Source organism: Phaenicophaeus curvirostris, chromosome 15 (assembly GCF_032191515.1).
Source record: "Phaenicophaeus curvirostris isolate KB17595 chromosome 15, BPBGC_Pcur_1.0, whole genome shotgun sequence".
Lineage (NCBI taxonomy): Eukaryota > Metazoa > Chordata > Aves > Cuculiformes > Cuculidae > Phaenicophaeus > Phaenicophaeus curvirostris.
The window spans coordinates 18,702,104-18,719,408 of record NC_091406.1 but is presented as its reverse complement, the minus strand read 5'-3'; the positions used below and the strand labels follow the sequence as shown (position 1 = coordinate 18,719,408).

Genomic DNA, 17,305 nt, shown 5'->3' with positions numbered 1-17,305 from the left:
GTCCAGGCTTACTATAATACATCTTATTATACAATATATAATAATCTATAAGCCATATTTACATAACATTTGTTACACAATAAGGCCCCAGCATCTGGAAGGGACTGCAGGGCTACGCATCCACGCGTATTTGTTGGATCTTCCCCAGAGCTGTACCCTTGAGATCCTGGGTCCAGAGGTGCAGAAGCTGCAGCTTTTCTCTCCATTTGCAAGGGCTGCCGAGTGGCTTCTGCCCTGGGAAAAAGCCTCTCCTCTGCTTGGAGAAGGAAGCATGCAGGGAGTGCTGCCTTATCTCCCCCCTCATTGCTCGGTATGGGAGGAAAAACAGTCACAGGGACAGGAGGAGCGCTGGAAACTCTGGCATCTGTGGAGTCAGGGGAATCCAAAGGGGCCACGGATGAAAGCCGACACAGAAAGAAAATTGTCTTTTTGAGCTACAATTGCTGGCAAGCTGCTGGCCAGCCCCCCTTCCAAAAAACTGTAACACACCAGCAAGGGGATGGAAATCATTAACTGGCTCATTTGCATGATTTAACCATTTCCATCTCCCTCTGCCCTTTGAATAAGCTCAGATTTCTGAAGATTTCCAGCACCCCAATGCTGCAGCGCCTGGGGCTCCCCCCAAGCAGCAGGGGGGAAGCACTGACAGAGAAGAAAGAGCTCCCTCTCCTCTCCTCTCCTCCTCAAAAGCTTTTAAAGGCAGAAGCCATGGGCAGGAAAGAAGCCAAATAGAATGCAGGAGGAACCTGGAGCAGTTTGATGGTCCTTTCAAAGCGCAGAGGCTCGGAAAGCCTGTGGCCTCAGAAGGGAATGGGGGGGGAAAAAGCCTGACTCTTGCAAATAAAGCAGTTGGCTGAAAACTACGGGGTGATCTAGGAATGATGGGGAGCTGGGACGCAGCCCTGCTCAACACAGAGCATGCATTTAGTGTGCTGGCTAGTTTGGCTGTGGCAACCCAAGCCCGCGGGGTCCCTGGTCTGCAGCCTTATGGGTTCGTGTTCTGGATCAGGACCACCTCGTTAGAGGCAGTGAAGCAGCGGGAAGGAGGAAGGGAGGAATGTGAGAGCTTGCAAAGCATCTCGCTGTGGGAGTTGAAGCTGCCAGGAGGAAGAGATGCATTTCAGGAAACGCAAAGAGGCAGGAAACCGAGGGAGAGGGACAGTAATTGAGTCCATATGTTGGAAGCGAGGAACGCGTCTGGTAGCAGGGAGCAAGCTGAGGGAGAAGGGCCATGCTGTGGGGACAGCACAGGGCACTCACAGTGTCACATTAACCTCCTGGATGGAGCTGAAGCCTCAATGCAGACAAAACACAACTGCTGAGAGGGGTCACTCGTGGGGGCTTTCAGGTCCGCGCCTGTAGTAGCTGCAGGTCAGCAGGCTTGCAGTCTTAAACTCCATAAAGAAAGCAGACAATAATAACATCAGAGCATGGTTTTTACATTCATAAGGCAGTGCCGAGGGGAGCTCAGGTCCACGCTGCTCCCAGAAAGCAGAGCAGCTTTGGTGCAGCAGCACCAGGTGTTGTAGGATTCACTCACCCAGAGGTGAGGGCACAGACAGAGAGATGAATAAGGAACCAGAGCGTGCACAGCCATCGTGAGGCCATCCCACAGAGGCTATCTCTCTGGTTTAGATGCTCCTGGGTTCACGCTACGGAGCTGGGAAAGCTCATAAAGCTGTTTATGGCCTCTGCCCTTCCCCCCTTTTGAAACACATGTGCAAGGAAATGTGAAACGTATGTGGAACAGAGGAGCCCAGTGCCGGTTTCCTGCACTAACAGAGACAGCATCACGGTTTGGGAAGGGGGGAGAAAAGCTCTTACACCAATACCCCCTGGGCCTCCAAGGGAAACAAGGGAGGAGACAGAGTGCAGGACTACAGCACTGAGCTTTTGGTGTGGGAATTGCTGCAAAACACCTCTCAGAAAGGTTCTCAGGTTTGCGAAGGTTCTCTGTGCCTGGTAGGCTTTGCACATCATAGAATCATGGAATGGTTTGGGTTGGAAGCGACCTCAAAGCCCATCCAGTTCCACCCTGTGCCGTGGGCAGGGACACCTCCCACTGCATCAGGGGCTCCAAGCCCCATCCATCCTGGCCTGGAACCCCTCCAGGGATGGGGCAGCCACCACTGCTCTGGGCAACCTGGGCCAGGGCCTCCCCACCTTCATCGTGAAGAATTTCTTCCTACTGACTAATCTAAATCTTCCCCCTTCCATTTTAAAGTCATTCCCCTTTGTCTTATCGCTCCACGCCACTCCAGGGGTGGTGGAACTGGGTGCACTTTGAGGTCCCTTCCAAGCCAAACCATTACATGATTTTATGATTCTTTCTGAAAACAAAACTGTCATTTTTTCCACAAATTTGCCACTCTCAACTGTGTCAGCTGAAAAAAAAAAAGAGACAAAAAAAGAGAAGGACATTCCTAAAATACTTGTTTAAAGCTGGAGTATGGCTTGTACCCTGCAGCTGTCAGCAGGACTCCAGACGTACCCAAATCCAAAAACCCCTCTGACCTCACTGCCAGAAGCGTGACTCACCCTCTATTTAGCTCCAGGCAAATAATCCTGGATAATTAACCCAGGAATATGGTCCTTCCTGCTTCTGTGTGTGCTCAGATCAAGAGCAAAGCTCACTTGAACCTAGGCTCATGTGCATTTCACAGGCAGATGAGCGAGTCTGCAGCCTCGATATAAACCAAGTCGGGACCAGGGCTCTGCCCCTCTTTCTTTTTGGTGCAGGACACACACAACAGGAAAGGTCTGGATGTTTTACCAATCACCAGTCTCTAAAATGAGATAAAAAGGTGAATTCTTTGGACCTGTTTGAAGACTGACAGCCCCACAGAAGGGTGAAAGGACTCCACAGTGACCTGCCCAGCTCCAGTGCAGCACAGCAGGGTTGGCTCAGCAGCCCACGACAAGGGATGGGGTTGTACTGGAGATGGTACTGTATGCAGAAAAGAGCTTTTTAGCTATATGAAAGCATTAAAGCAGGTAAGAGAGCACGTGGGGGTGCAGGGGGGACAGAAGTCAGGAGCTCAGCAGAGAGCTTTCATCCTCTGTCCGAGGGACGGATGCATCTGCAGCTCACATCCTGCTGCTGCCTCTTGTTTTCCTTCCTCCGTGGATACTGACTCAGCACCACCATCAGGACAAAACAATAGGTATCCTTCCTTCCAGGCATCACATCTGCTTGTTTCATCGATGTTTCTTTTCTTTGCCACCCTGCACAGTACAGCACGGCTGCAGCACTGATAGGAAAAAGGCTTCTACTGTAACACCACAAATAGGGCATCTTTGGGATGCAGCCTCAGGCTCTGCAGCCACGGCAATGAGTCAAAACTGCCTTTGTGCAGAGCAGCTGAGATTCAAGCCATCTCCAAGCCACAGCAAACATCTCACCTTCACTGGGATCACTTTTGATCCCAGGACTTTGTGTCTCAGAGCTGGGTATGGTCAGGAAAACAGGACTGTACAGAAGGCTGTGAAAGCCTAGCCCAGCAGGTATAGCCAGCGCTGGCAAGTCTTGGGGTCTGTTTCCCAGCCACCCACATTCAGGTGGCTGGTGAACAAACCCAGAGGGTTCCAACCAGCTCCTGAGCTGCCCACAGAAAAGCACTCACCTTGCTGAAAGCCAGTTTCCCGGAGTCCCCAAGCTATCCCAGAGAGATCACCCCTCGCAGACCCACACGTCAGGTCCCACAATGAGCCCACACACCGCATCAAGCTCAGGCTCAAGAAAAATAAATCGCATCTTAGTGCCAGAGGCAGCAGGTACATGAGTAGGTGCAGGATGCACACAGGCACTAGGACCAGCAGGCAGGAATCTTCCTTTGCCATCACCAGCTTCCACGCGTAAGATCACATGCAGACAGCATCAAAGTGACGCCTGCCACCCTGCAAACCTCAGACCCACCATGTACTTCTTTCCTGCCGACCCGAGGAAGAGTCCTACACAGCAACAAGCACAGAAATCAGCAGGAGGAGAAGGCAGGAACATGCGTTTAAACAGAGGTAATGAGATGCTTCCCGAGGTGAGCAATGACCAACCGAGTCTCATTGTTGCCAAAATCATCTGTGCCACAGGGTCAGACACCTTTCTGACACAGCTCACCAGGTGAGACCTTCTGCTTCCTAGACTCCCACACCACTGAAAACACGCAGTTAGAGAAAAAACAACTGCTTGTAACTTGTGCTGCTTCCCAGCTTGTTGGGGCAACCAGAACTGTTTTCTGAACGGGTGGGTTCTGTCACCAGAGCAGATCTGCATTCAAGATTCCATCCTCAGGCAAGCTATCAGGAAGGAGAATCACAGAAACATAGAAGGGTTTGGGTTGGAAGGGACCTCAAAGCCCATCCAGTTCCACCCCTGCCATGGGCAGGGACGCCTCCCATTGGATCAGAGGCTCCAAGCCCCATCCAACCTGGCTTTGAACCCCTCCAGGGATGGGGCAGCCACCCCTGCTCTGGGCAACCTGGGCCAGGGCCTCCCCACCCTCACAGCAAAACATTTCTTCCCAAGATCCCATCTCAATCTCCCTTCTTTAGAAGACATCAGACCAAGCATATGCTCTTAGGGCCAGGAAGGGGCTTGCAAGGTTATCCAGGACTCGTGGAGGAGGAAGGAGCCCAAGTTCAGGCTGCAGCCATCAGACAGGCTACACACAGGAGGAAACACTTCCAGAAAGAGCATCAGCAAGGGCTGAGGGATGGGGAATCATCACTGTTCCCAGAGAGGGTCCTTCCAAGCCCCAAGTATATCTTAGCTGCAAACCCAGTACTCTGATCAATCAAAGTGAAAAAATTAATGCAACAGGCATTTCTGAGGTATTCCATCCTTCTGGCACTCCTCAAACTTTATGAAGGTTCCAGCATCAGTAACAAGATCAGATTTATTTTCCACTCCCCTGTTTCTCACTTGAGGTCACTGTCTTTAACTCCTAGAGAGCTCGTCCTCCTCGGTGCAGGACCCAGCAGGCACAGCTCCTGCTCTCCCCACTCCCCACCTTGCTTTCTGCTTGCCCATTACCCCACAGCAAGGCTGAACAGGACTATGAACATATAACAGTTCTGCTAAGGAGAGGAGTTAGATCTGAAAATTCAAACACCTCTTGCACTGAGAACAGGAAAATAAAAACTCACGATGGAGTTTCCTACTGACATCACACTGCCAAATCTTTATTTTTATGGAATTAAACGTGGCAGGAGAAAATGACTTATTCTGTTGGAGTTTAACCAGATGCTTTCACATTTCAGACATCAGATTTCCCGTGTGGACAACTCAGAGTTCTGTCTTAAAAGCCAGGACAACTGAAACCCTCTAAATATGTTTTGGGAAGACAAATAGAGAGTTCTTAACTCTCCTTTTTCTCTCCTTCCTTTAAACAAAAGGGGGGTAGGAGGGATGTGTGAGGATGTGAAGCCAAACAACCACACGCTTCATGAAAGATTCTACACAGGGGAAAAGGATGGGGAACATCAATTTTCTGAAACACTTATGTAAGGATGGATATTGTTTGGACCTTAAATATCCATCAGGTCCAAAATTCACTCATTCAGACTCTCCCCACATTGAGGTGAGACAAAAAAGCTGCCTTCTCTATAGAAGAGAGTCAGTGCATTTGGAAAATTAGGTAATAAAGCTGGTACTGATGAAGCAGCTCAAACAGAATTTCTGCTGTCAAGCAGGTTAAGGACACAGTATCTTTTTTTTTTTTTTTCCCCTGCAAATTAAGCCCTGAATTTAAATTCATCACTGGCAGCTCATAAGGATGCCACAAGCATTCTCAGGAAGGAGGATGAGGAAAAAAAGGAGCCTACAGAAATAAACTCCCTGCTGTAAGACAAGTTAGTAGCAGACAGACCAGTCAGAAGAGACTTTCCAGTGTTATTCTCCTTGAAAGCTCAAAAAAAGAGACCCAAGACCACCCTAAGCCCTCACAGTGCCCTAACCTGTCCCGCTCTAAAGCCTTTCCCTTATCTCCTTTAAATCAGCCCAGGTCTGTTGTGCTGCAGTGGGAAACAATTAGAATAGAGTAGTTAATTACCACTGACAGGAGAACTGATCTGCCTTTTCCTGCCCTGTTTTGTGCTGTAACCAGGACCCTCAGCAGACAACAAGAGGAACCAGGGTCATTAAAGCAGCCACTAAACATCCCCCGGTGATGGGCAGCATTGATCTTAACGGACAATTAGCGCTGCGACATCTGCACCTAATCAAAGCCTGCTCCCATCAACACTTCAGCCTAAGGAGCTACAGCAGGAGACGAGCAAGAGTCAAGGAGTTACTGCAGGAAAAGGATTTGGGGGACTCCTGCTGCACTGGAGAAAGTGATCCTGCAGGGAAACTCCTGCTGCTTCTCATAGAATCCTGGAACGGTTTGGGTTGGAAGGGACCCCAAAGCCCATCCAGTCCCACCCCCTGCCATGGGCAGGGGCACCTCCCACTGGATCAGGGGCTCCAAGCCCCATCCAACCTGGCCTTGAACCCCTCCAGGGATGGGGCAGCCACCACTGCTCTGGGCAACCTGGGCCAGGGCCTCCCCACCCTCACAGCAAAACATTTCTTCCTAACATCTTATCTCAATCTCCCCTCTTTCAGCTGAAAATCATTCCCCCTCATCCTATCCCTGCACTCCCTGATAAAGAGCCTCTCCCCAGCTTTCCAGGAGCCTCTTTCAGTACCCTCTCTGGGAGCACAAAGGGTCCCTCTGGCAATCCTAGGATTCACAAAGGATCTCAGAAAGGGTTTGCACCCTGTCCTGTCAGCTCCACACCGTGAGAGGGACATCTAAGGCACTCCCACTGCTTGGATACCCCAAAACTCCCTGTTTCACCACTGGCTGGGAAAGCAGGGGGGGTGACCATGAAAGCCAAGCCACCCCTTCCAGCTGCACCCCAACTGCGGGGAGGGGAGAAGCAGCACAGAACCTCAATCCTGACCAGTTCTGCTGGGTGCTAACCCTTCAACACACTGGCCAAGGGGCTGCAGGAGCCCATAGCACCCCAGCTCCGTCCCCCACGCTGCCCAGTAACAAGGCAGGGAAGGATGAGCATCCCCCATTCGGAGGTGACCTATGGCTGTGCTGCTCCCCCGTCCCCCTCCCGCAGATGCGCTGACGCCCTGGGCCAGCGAGCAGCCAGCACGGAATCACTGACCTATTTTCGTATCTGTGGGTATGAGCAAGATCACAAACAAAGGGTGCTTTGGCTTAGGATATTTAAAGGAAAAGATACTCATCTCACTCCCCCCAGAAACCACAGTGGCTTCTATGATGTTTATCGTCTGAAAAGCATCCTTGGGCACGGCTGTGGGAAGGGAAAAATAAAGCAAAGAGTCAAAGCAAAACAAAAAGCTCCTTTAAGCTGCAAAATCACATTTCTAGGAATGCAACAGAAAAAAAAGATAGAAGAGTGAGAATAAATTGGGCCCAGGACTTGATCAGCACAAGAGCAACTGGAACTCACCTAAAAACAAGTGGAGGGACTGAGCAATCATAGAATCACCAGGTTGGAAAAGACCCACAGGATTATTGAGTCGTGCAGGGATGGCACCCACCTCCCTGTCACTGATGGATGAGCTGCTTGCACTTAAAGTCTGAAGAGGCTTTAAACAAGTCAGCTTTCCCAGGGAGTTTTGTTCAAGATTGCTGATGGACTTGGACGAAACAGTGAAGTCTTTAATCCACACCTCAGGCAGGCTTTGGAGCTGGCAGCTTCAGCTGGGTTGAATGCATTTACACCAGATCTAGGGGTGAGGACATAACAATTTGGCTCTCAGGCAGTAGAACAACAGACGCCACAAAAGAAAACCCTTTAACTGCTCTCCTTAGTCTGAAAAACACCCCAAACCAACCCAGGAGCCCTCCACAAAACTTGTCTCCTGCCAACTGCCTCTCCGGGAGGGGTGGGATGTGCTGTGCCCAGCGCAGAGCAAGGGTCCACAAAGAGGCAGCGACTGGGATGGGACCACAGAGCCCATCTCTGAGCCCACAGCATCCTTGTTTGGTTGGTGCAGTGGAGTTTTCTCCCCGAAAAGCCTCCAGCAGTTCACTCTGTTGTCTTGCTTCATATCCTGGATTGGGCAATGTCTGCTCACCCCTAAGCTGCACAAGGCTAAGGATGCAGTCAGTGAATAACACGATAAATGGTTACTACAAATAGAGATGCTGACAATAGTTGCTCAATATCAGATGCTGGCAGGTCTCTTGGGGCTCTCCGCACAGCTGGGAGAGGTGCTGCTGCCAGGAGGAGTTGGTAACAACCCTGGGGCAACAACCACCCCCACAATGTGCACGGGCAGGAAGGAAAAAAAGAGCAAGAATAGATCTCAGTGTCCTGAACAATGAAAACAGGAAAGTCCCTCTCGGGGTGGGGGGCAGCTCTGTTGGGAAACCTTAGCTTCATCCTGCTTCCAGGCAGGCTGTGGGTCTGCTCAGCCTCCTCTGGAGCTGGGGGTTAAAAAAAGCAATGGTGCAGCTCGAGCATCCTGTGACAGGGAGGGTGAGAGGGGGCTGGCAGGGGCTCCAAGCAGGATTTCACCTGAAACACCATGTCTCTCTCTGCAGAACCCCCCCCTTCCCCAATTCTGGCAACCCCTCCCTGCGAGCCCCTCGCTCTGCATCCCTCTGGGTACGAGTTGGGGCTCCCTGGCTCCCCGCATCCCAGCCCTGGCGCCCAGAAAGCTGCCGCCAAGCATCCTGCTTCCCCCCATCCTTCTCCCCCTTCACAGACTTTTTTATTTTCTGCGTCAGAAACCTAAAATGGAGACTGCAGGGGAGGAAACCACTGGGGCTAACATGGCTGAGGGAGAAGAAGGGTTTGCACAGTGGTGCATGAGCACCCTCTGCCGCTGAATGAGCCGCTCAGGGTTTTGGGGGGGAGCAGCTCTCCAGGCCCACAAAGAGACTCCAACCAGCCCTTACAGGGTCATTTAAATTGTCTTTATAGCCAAAATTTTTACTTAAGAAGCTTCAACTTCCTTGTTACCTCCTGAGCTCTCCTGGTTGCCTCTCCCCACTCCATTTATATTCTGCTTTTCCTCACTCTGTTACATTCAAATCCTTAGGAAAAGGATTGGATTTCACATTAAAACCAGCATGTTTCATATGTCAAACTCAGAGCAATTCATGCCATCCCTCCCCTTTACACATTTTTCCAGATTAATAGAATCATAGAATCGCTAGGTTGGAAAAGCCCCACCAGATCATCAAATCCAACCATCCCAGAAAAACCCACCAAACTTCATCTGTACTTAAATTCCACACCAGGGTGAGCCCCCAAAGCGTGTCCTGTCATGGGGAAACACACAGGCCTAGGGATGGAGAAAGGGCTGAAGAAAGACCTGGGGGGAGAACCAGCATCAGCCTGAATTGGGGTGAGCAGATCCTGTTCCTAGGAAGGGCTCAGGGACCAAAGGGCACAGACAAAAACAGCACAAGGATACCTGGCAAGCTAACCCCTGAGCATCCATCCTCCAAACCAGGGGTTTGTCAGCACAGGTCCAAATCCAGCTCAAATTGCCCTCTGGATCTCGCAGGAAGTTTTCCCAGCAACAGTTGAAAAGGGCCAAAAAAGCATTACTCAGCTATGAGATGAAAAACACAAACAGATCCAGGATCTCAAGTCCTTTTCAGCAGCTTAAATGCTGAGGAGGATAGGGAAGAAAAGCAAGGAGCTTTAAAGAAATGAAAGGAAAAGAGAGACAGAGAGAAAGCACTTTTATAGGTGACACCAGGTAATATTTGAGCACTGAAGGACTAAACCCCACCAGAAGCAGGGTGCCCTGTTCTGGCACCAGAGCGGCACCAGTACAGCTTGGCAAGCACTGGTTCTGGGGTTCCAGCACTCACATGCCACAAAGCAGCACACGAAGTCCCCCTGGGTACAAAACTAACTACAGAAACACCCATAAGGGCCTTTTTTTGGGAAAGAACAGTCCTTTTTGTGGGATGAGGGTGAGGTTGACCCAGTACTGGAGCTCTGTGGTGACAATTCAGCAGCAGCAGCAGACAGGGCATGGGACACCAGGAATCGGGCATGCAGGGAAGCTCGACTTTATTACTGTTATTGCTGCAGTTGCCAAAACCCTGGGAATGCTCCCCTGCATGGCAGGAGAGAAGGAGGCTGGCACTGGGACAGCAGAAAGCTCAGCAGGCTGGAGCTGGTGGTCAGAGCAGGCGGATCAGCATCACAGGCAGCTGATGAGAGGGCATTTTTGCAGCTTTGCTGCATAGGAAGGGGTAGGAAAAGGTGAAGTTCTTGAACACCTTATCCCATCAGCAACGGGAGACTGAAAAAAGTGCAAAATGTAGCTTTGGGGCTCCTGAACAGGGGTGCATTCCCAGCACAGCCTGGGTGACTCAGACTGGGAGTGCTGGGAGAGTGTGAGGCGTCGGGGTGGCCCCCAGCCTGGTGGGATGGTGCCATGGGGCAGGAGTGATGGAGACTGGCAGAGCTCTGGGCAGTGCTGGGCAGCCTCCTGAGCCTGTCATCCCAGTGGGGAAGGGGATTTGAGGGGTCCAGGACCAGAAGAGAACTACAGAAGCATGACAGCAACAGCTTGGAGCACGGGACAGGAATGGGGTGAACTGGAGAGGTGTGGGGTCCCCACGACACAGGGACGCGGGGGGGGGGGGGGCTTGCACAATGCTCCCCAGCTCCCCGTTTCATGGAATAGCTCAAATCACTGCTAATCACTGCTCCTGCTCTCAATCTGCCTGACAACTGAGCCCCCAGAAGGCTGATGATGCTGCCTGGTGGGGGTAAGGGCTGTTTTTGTGTGCCAGGACGGGGGGTTTCTCCCTGCGACCCCTCCATCCCCCCCAGATGGAGATGGAGCAGCAGATGGAGACCCCCCCTCCCAATTGTGGCCTTGTCACAGGCAGAAAAAAGAAAGACAAATCTCCCAAAGAAGGCTGCCTGGCAGGACAAAGGCTCCTTGACATGGGAGCTGAGCTGTTTTTTCCAGGTTCAAAGCGGGGCCGGAGGAAGGGGGGGCCCAGCAGAAGGGAAGGGGGGGGTGTCAGTGGTGCAGGGAGGGATGCGCGCGCAGCCAGTTCTTCCTTTCTTTGTCTGGAAAAGGAGGTCATGGGGCGGGGGAGAGGGGGGATGCAGGGGAGGATGCAGGGATGCGTCAGCCCGTGCGTCACCGAGCAGCTGATCCCTTCTCCCAATCCCGATCCTCTGAGCTCATCCCCAGGCACGGAGCCAACGCGGCTCAACTGCGCGCATCTGGCGGATGGAAACAGCACTGCAAGGGACCTGGGAATTTAACACACAAACAAGGGGGGCACAGAGAAACCCCCCGGTTTTCAAAGCCAGGAAAGCCCCCCAAACCCCCACGAGACCAAAAAATGCCTAGGGCATCCCTGGCCCCAGCCTGGGGTTCACCCAGGGGCCTCTCAGAGCTCAAATTGCAAATAAAATCACTGCCCAGAGCTGATGCCCCTGTGTGAACGTGATGGGTGAGGGTGGTGGGCACTACAGGAACAGTCCTGGCTCCCAGTGTCTCCCAGTAAGCAGCACACACCTGCATGCACCCTACCGGGGATATTCCAAGTGCTTCTTGCAGTGGCAGCACCCTGGGACAGGCAGGAGCTGCACCCCAGAGCTGGGCTTTATCCACCACCCCCAGCACCCCTAAAAGTGCGTCCCAGCCCTGACAGGGACAGCAACGGCTCCTCACTCCCAGAAGGAGCCCTGGGTCACAGCCTGACCTTGCTCCCACTTACTTTTCTACTTGTCCTCTGCTAGAAACCTCACCTCCACCTAGAAAATAGCTGCCCCAGGACGTCTGCTGCAGCCGAACCAGGCTGGGTGCCCCAGAAATGGCCCTGAAACAGCAGGAAAAGGGCTGCTTGCCCCAAAGCATAAGGAAAGGTCAGCCCAAGGCACACAGACAACACCACCGCTTGTTGGGAGATGGAAACATCAACCGCTACAGTACAGGGCTGCCCTACAGAAAGCTTGTGAGCTGATTTGGGTTCTTCTCTCCGGATGCTGATACATGCAGGTGGGAAAGAGCAGGAATGTCTAAACACCTCCCAGACCAGCCCACGCTGTACCTGTACTTATAGACTCCATAAGGGGTGATGAGGAGTGACTCCAGGTTCTAGAAACCCCAGGGAACAGGCTCAAACCCCTCTCCCAGGGCACAATACGGAGAGCAGGTGCCCCACATACTCTACAGAGATAAACACACACAAAATCCAGAGAGGAAGTTTTCCAAATGGTTCTGCCTTCCCTGAAAAGCAAGTGAATGCTCAGTTTCCCACCAGCACTGTCCCAGAACCATGCAAAGTTCACTGATGCTCTTAGTGTGTGGCCACAGCACCACTCCAGGAGGGAGGAGAAGGCAAGAGGAGCGAGATGGTTAGGAGATAAAGGCCACCACGTCCAACAGGGGAAATCCTGACTTGATATAAAGAGAGTTATTTTCACAAGGGTGGATAAACACCCAAGAAGGGAGCCCAGCTATGTCTGGAGAGCTGGGCGGGGGGGGTCCTTTCCCTGAAGAGACTTACAAACAGGAGTACAGAAGGCCCTGAAGAATCTCAAGCTTTCAGGTTATCTCTGCTTGGATCAGGATGGATGGACCTGAGACCTCCAGACTCTCTGAATCACATGTGGAGTTCCCCAAGCCATTCTCCCCAGCAGGCACTTCTGAACCAGGATTTACCAGCTCTCAGGTTTGTGGACAGACTCCAAGAACATCCCTGAGCAACAGAGAGAAGTTTCTGTCCCTGCTCACAGCTGCTTCTCAGCCAGTGCTGGCACAACACGCATAGGTGCTCGAGGAAGAGAGAAGGTACAGCTGCAGAATCCTGGAGGCCTCTGCCTCACCAGAGAGAGGTGATGGAGCTGGGGACACTGGAAAGGGAAAACGAAGGGGGTACCAGAGAGGAGACGAGGGACTCTGCAGCAAGACCACTGTGGGCAAGAAACAGCAATGCCTGCCAACAGCTTGGAGATCTGAGGCCCTGTGAAGAGAAACTTTGGGATGGGTCCACACAAGCTGTTCAGAGCCCTGACCCTTCACCAGGAGCACAAAGTCCTACTGTCTGCAATGGTATCTTATGTTTCCACGTGTTAGGAGCTAAATACCTCTCTGGATCTGGCCTTCTGGAGCTAAGGAGTCACCCATTTCCAGCAAAGGTCTGGATCTTATTATGTGGATAAGGAACTGGCTGGATGGTGGCACCCAAAGAGTTACAGTTGATGGCTCAGTGTCCCAGTGGAAACCAGTAATGAGTGGTGCCACATAAGGGTCTGTTCTGGGACCAGTAATATAACATATCATAACTGATGACAAACAGGGGGATCGAATACATGCTCAGGAAGTTTGCAGACAACACCAAGCGGTGTGGTGCAGTCGGCACACTGAGGGATGGGAGGCAGCCAGAGGGACCTGGACAGGCTTGGAGAGATGGGGCTGTGTGAACCTCATGAGGTTCTACAAAGCCAAGCGCAAGGTCCTGCTCCTGGGTCATGGCAATTTCCAGTTTCGATACAGACTGGGATGAAGGGATTGAGAGCAGCCCTGAGAAGTACTCAGTGGTACTGGGAAGTGAGAAATGGTACATGAACTGGCAATGTGCACTTGCTGCCCAGGGAGCAAAGCGTATCTTGGGGTGTATCACATGCAGTGAGGGAGGTCGTTCTGTTCCCTTGCTCCATGAGATCTCCCTGGAGCCCCGTGTCCAGCTTTGGGGTCCCCAGCACAGGATAGACATGGATCTGGTAGAGCAAGGTCAGAGGAGGCCACAGAAATGGTCTGAGAGCTGAGACAGCTCTTCTATGGAGAGAGGCTGTGAGAGTTGAGGTTGTTCAGCCTGAACAAGAGATGTTCTGGGAAGACCTTACTGAAGCATTTCAATACTTAAAAGGGGCTTGTAAGAGAGGTGGAGAAAGACTTTCTACTGGTGCCTGTTGTGGCAAGACAAGGGTCAAGGGATTTAAACTGCAAGAAGGGAGATGTAAGCTGGACAGAGGGAAATAATTCCTTGCTGTGAGGGTGGGGAGGCCCTGGCCCAGGTTGCCCAGAGCAGTGGTGTCTGCCCCATCCCTGGAGGTGTTCAAGGCCAGGTTGGATGGGGCTTGGAGCCCCTGATCCCGTGGGAGGTGTCCCTGCCCATGGCAGGGGGTGGGACCGGATGGACTTTGAGGTCCCTTCCAACCCAAACCATTCAATGAAAACCAGTGAGCAAAGCCGTAGCCGGCTCTGCATGGTGCCAAGCAGCCACCTCTGCCAGGCAGCCCACTCTTAACTGCCAGGACATCAAGAAGTGAGAGGGAGGGCGCAGAAAACAAGCACAAAGTACAGTATCCACACTCAAGAGGGTTCAAGGCATGGACAGCAGAGCCATGAGCAGTGTACCGTGCTGTGCGATATCCTGCCATCACCATCAACCCTGCTACAGTTGACCTAGCCCTACCTTGTAGGCTGCTGAGTGAGTCACACCAAGACATCATGCAGCCATGGCTTAGCCAGGAGATCCCTCCCTCCTGTCATTGCTAGAGGACTGTATCCTCTGGAAAGGCCTCCAGGTCTTTATGAGATCTACCTAAGGACTGGTTGCTGACACAGGAGAGGCAGTTAACAAACTATATCAATGATGAAGAACTTCCAGTCCACCAGAGCCTTCAAAAGTGGCAGAGGAAAGCACGTGTGAGTGTGCTATAAGCCAGGCCTCCTTCATGGTTTCTGGAGCACCAAGTACTTCAGGTACCTTGTGCTCTGCCCTGCCCTCTCTGCAGCCAAAAGCAAAGATGAAATCATCTCCTTCCAAAGAAACTTGGCTTTTCTGTAGACTACGTAAAGCAGGATCATGAAACCCCTCAGGCAGGGTGATGTGAGGAGATGAGACACAAAGGAAGAGTGGAGCCTACTGGGGTGAAAGAACAAAGTGTAAAGTGGCCTTTAAAATATAAGTCCTACCTTGGTCCATTGTGGTCTTTGTAGTTGTGTTGCTGGCTGAGAGTCTTTGGAGATGATCCCTATGGAAGAAGCTGAGGTGCACAGGCTCTCCTGAATCCGAAGCCAAGTGCAGGAGGGGGAATATCCATTTCTGGTGGAAGCAGTGAGGTGCCAGCATGACCTGAGAGCAGAGGAGCTGGTGGAACACATCCAGAAGCAGTCTCTGGTAGTGGATGGGTGGTAGCAGCTGGATGTTCTCTGCAGTGTCTGGAAGCGAAGCTGCAGGCAGGGAAGAGGAACCTGAAGCCATTTCTCTTTCAGTGCCTTCAAGCTCTTCTTTCAGTCCCTCCATCTGAAGCAGAAACAAGAACATGCCGGAGGTCAGTTTGTGCTCAGAGCTAGCGGGTACCACCCTGATGCACACCCCAAATGACCAGGCCCATCTCAAATTCCCATCCTTCCCCTCATGAGATGCTGCCAACTTCTCTTGCCAATGAAAAATGAACGGAAGGCAGCAGTGTAACAGGTGACCTGCACAATGATGTGGGGACTCCACCACGAGGGGGAAAGATGCATTCCTGCAGCAGGGAGAGCTTGGAGGAGCTCTAGCAAGCAAGCTATGGTAGGAAGCACAGCAATGAAAGAGTCTGCTCCCAACCCAAAAGTCAGTGGTTGACTTTCAGATGGGGGCTACAGACAGTGTGGCATGGAAAGAAAACCCCTGCTCTTGAATTCTGGGTTCAGATTTGGGCCCCTTTCTACAAGAAAGACTTTGAGGGTCTGGAGAGCATCTGGAGAAGGGAATGGAGCTGGGAAAGGGGCTGGAGCCCAGGGGTTCTGGGAGCAGCTGAGGGACCTGCAGTTGTTTAGCTTGGAAAAAAGGAGGCTGAGGAGAGACCTCATCGCTCTCCGTGGCTCCTGGAAAGGAGGTTGTGGTGAGGTGGGTGTTGGCCTCTCCAACCAAGGAACAGGTGCTAGGATGACAGGAAATAGTCTCAAGTTGCACCAGGGCAGGGTTAGATTGGATATTGGGAAAAATTTCTTCACTGACAGAGAGGTGAAGCACTGGCAGAGGCTGCCTGGGGCAATGGTGGAGTGACCATCCCTGTCGGGGTTTAAAAACAGCTAAGAGTATGCTTAGCTTCTTAGGGGAGTCTCTGAATCCAGGGAAAAGTCAAGACACTCCAGGGTCAGTGCCACGTAAGCCAGGTGACTGCAGTGGAGAGCTGGTGAATAGGCTCTTCATCTTTCTCCCATCTCAGTTTGTTTAAGCAAAGGTGGCTCAGAGCCTCCTCAGGGCACTCTCCAAATCACTGACCAGTGGAGCCACCCATCGTTGCTTCTCCTCCTTCCAGTGTTGCCTCTTCACACAGAAGAACGGAACATTTTTAAGAGGACTGGAGCACCTCCCACACGAGACCATGCTGAGAGAGTTGGGGTTGTTCAGCCTGGAGAAGAGGTCTCTATGGAGACCTTTGAGCAGCTTCCAGTGCTGAAAGGGGCTCCAGGAAAGCTGAGGAGGGGCTCTTGATCATGGAGTGCAGAGGAAGAATGAGGGGGAATGGTTTTAGGCTGAAAGATGGGAGATTGAGATGGGATCTTGGGAAGAAATGTTTTGCTGTGAGGGTGGGGAGGCCCTGGCCCAGGTTGCCCAGAGCAGTGGTGGCTGCCCCATCCCTGGAGGGGTTCAAGGCCAGGTTGGATGGGGCTTGGAGCAACCTGGTGCAGTGGGAGGTGTCCCTGCCCATGGCAGGTGGGCTGGAACTGGATGAGCTTTAAGATCCCTTCCAACCCAAACCATTCCATGGTTCTGATTCTGTGACAAGGTGCCTGGCCTGCTGTGACCCAACCCCAACTCAACAGCCCATGTCTCGGCCCCAGAAGGACCTCCTCACTCAGATGGGAGACTTTGCTTGCCAGCTCCTGCTTCTCCACAGTCATTTACTGCTTCTCCACCTCCAGCATCTCCTCCTCACCACATGCATCAAGTAGTTTCTCCACAAAGTCCATCTGCATCTTCTTCATTTCGCTGTGCAACTCTTCCATTCAGTCAATCCCAAGTCCAGCTGCAGAGGCAACAAACATATGGGATGAGAAGGGACACGTAAGGAGTCTGTGTATACGTAGGGATTGAGAAGCTTCCTCTCCAAACCTCGACCACCCCTCCCTCAGTCACAGAAACAGGAAGGAAGGTTCCTGCCTCTGCCTAATCCAAGCACCGAAAACCTCCCAATGGTCAATCTCTAGCCTGACAGTGATGCCTCCAAGCTTCCCAGTGCACACATTCACTATGGAACACAGGCCTCAATGCCTTTCCCACTGGAAAGGGTTCCCTACCTATTAGGCACAGTCTGGAAGTAGCAGCTCATTCTACAGTGATGGGAATGG

At 52.1% G+C, this 17,305-nt stretch overlaps 1 long non-coding RNA gene across 1 annotated transcript; it reads right to left on the bottom strand.

Annotated features, from left to right (window-relative positions):
• Positions 1-721: 721 nt before the first annotated feature.
• Positions 722-17,024, bottom strand: LOC138727331 (uncharacterized). Its single transcript, XR_011338543.1, has 3 exons — positions 16,805-17,024; positions 14,939-15,269; positions 722-1,394 (listed from the first exon to the last, which is right to left on the bottom strand). It is a non-coding gene; the product is annotated as an uncharacterized lncRNA (long non-coding RNA).
• Between the last annotated feature and the right edge of the window lie 281 nt (positions 17,025-17,305).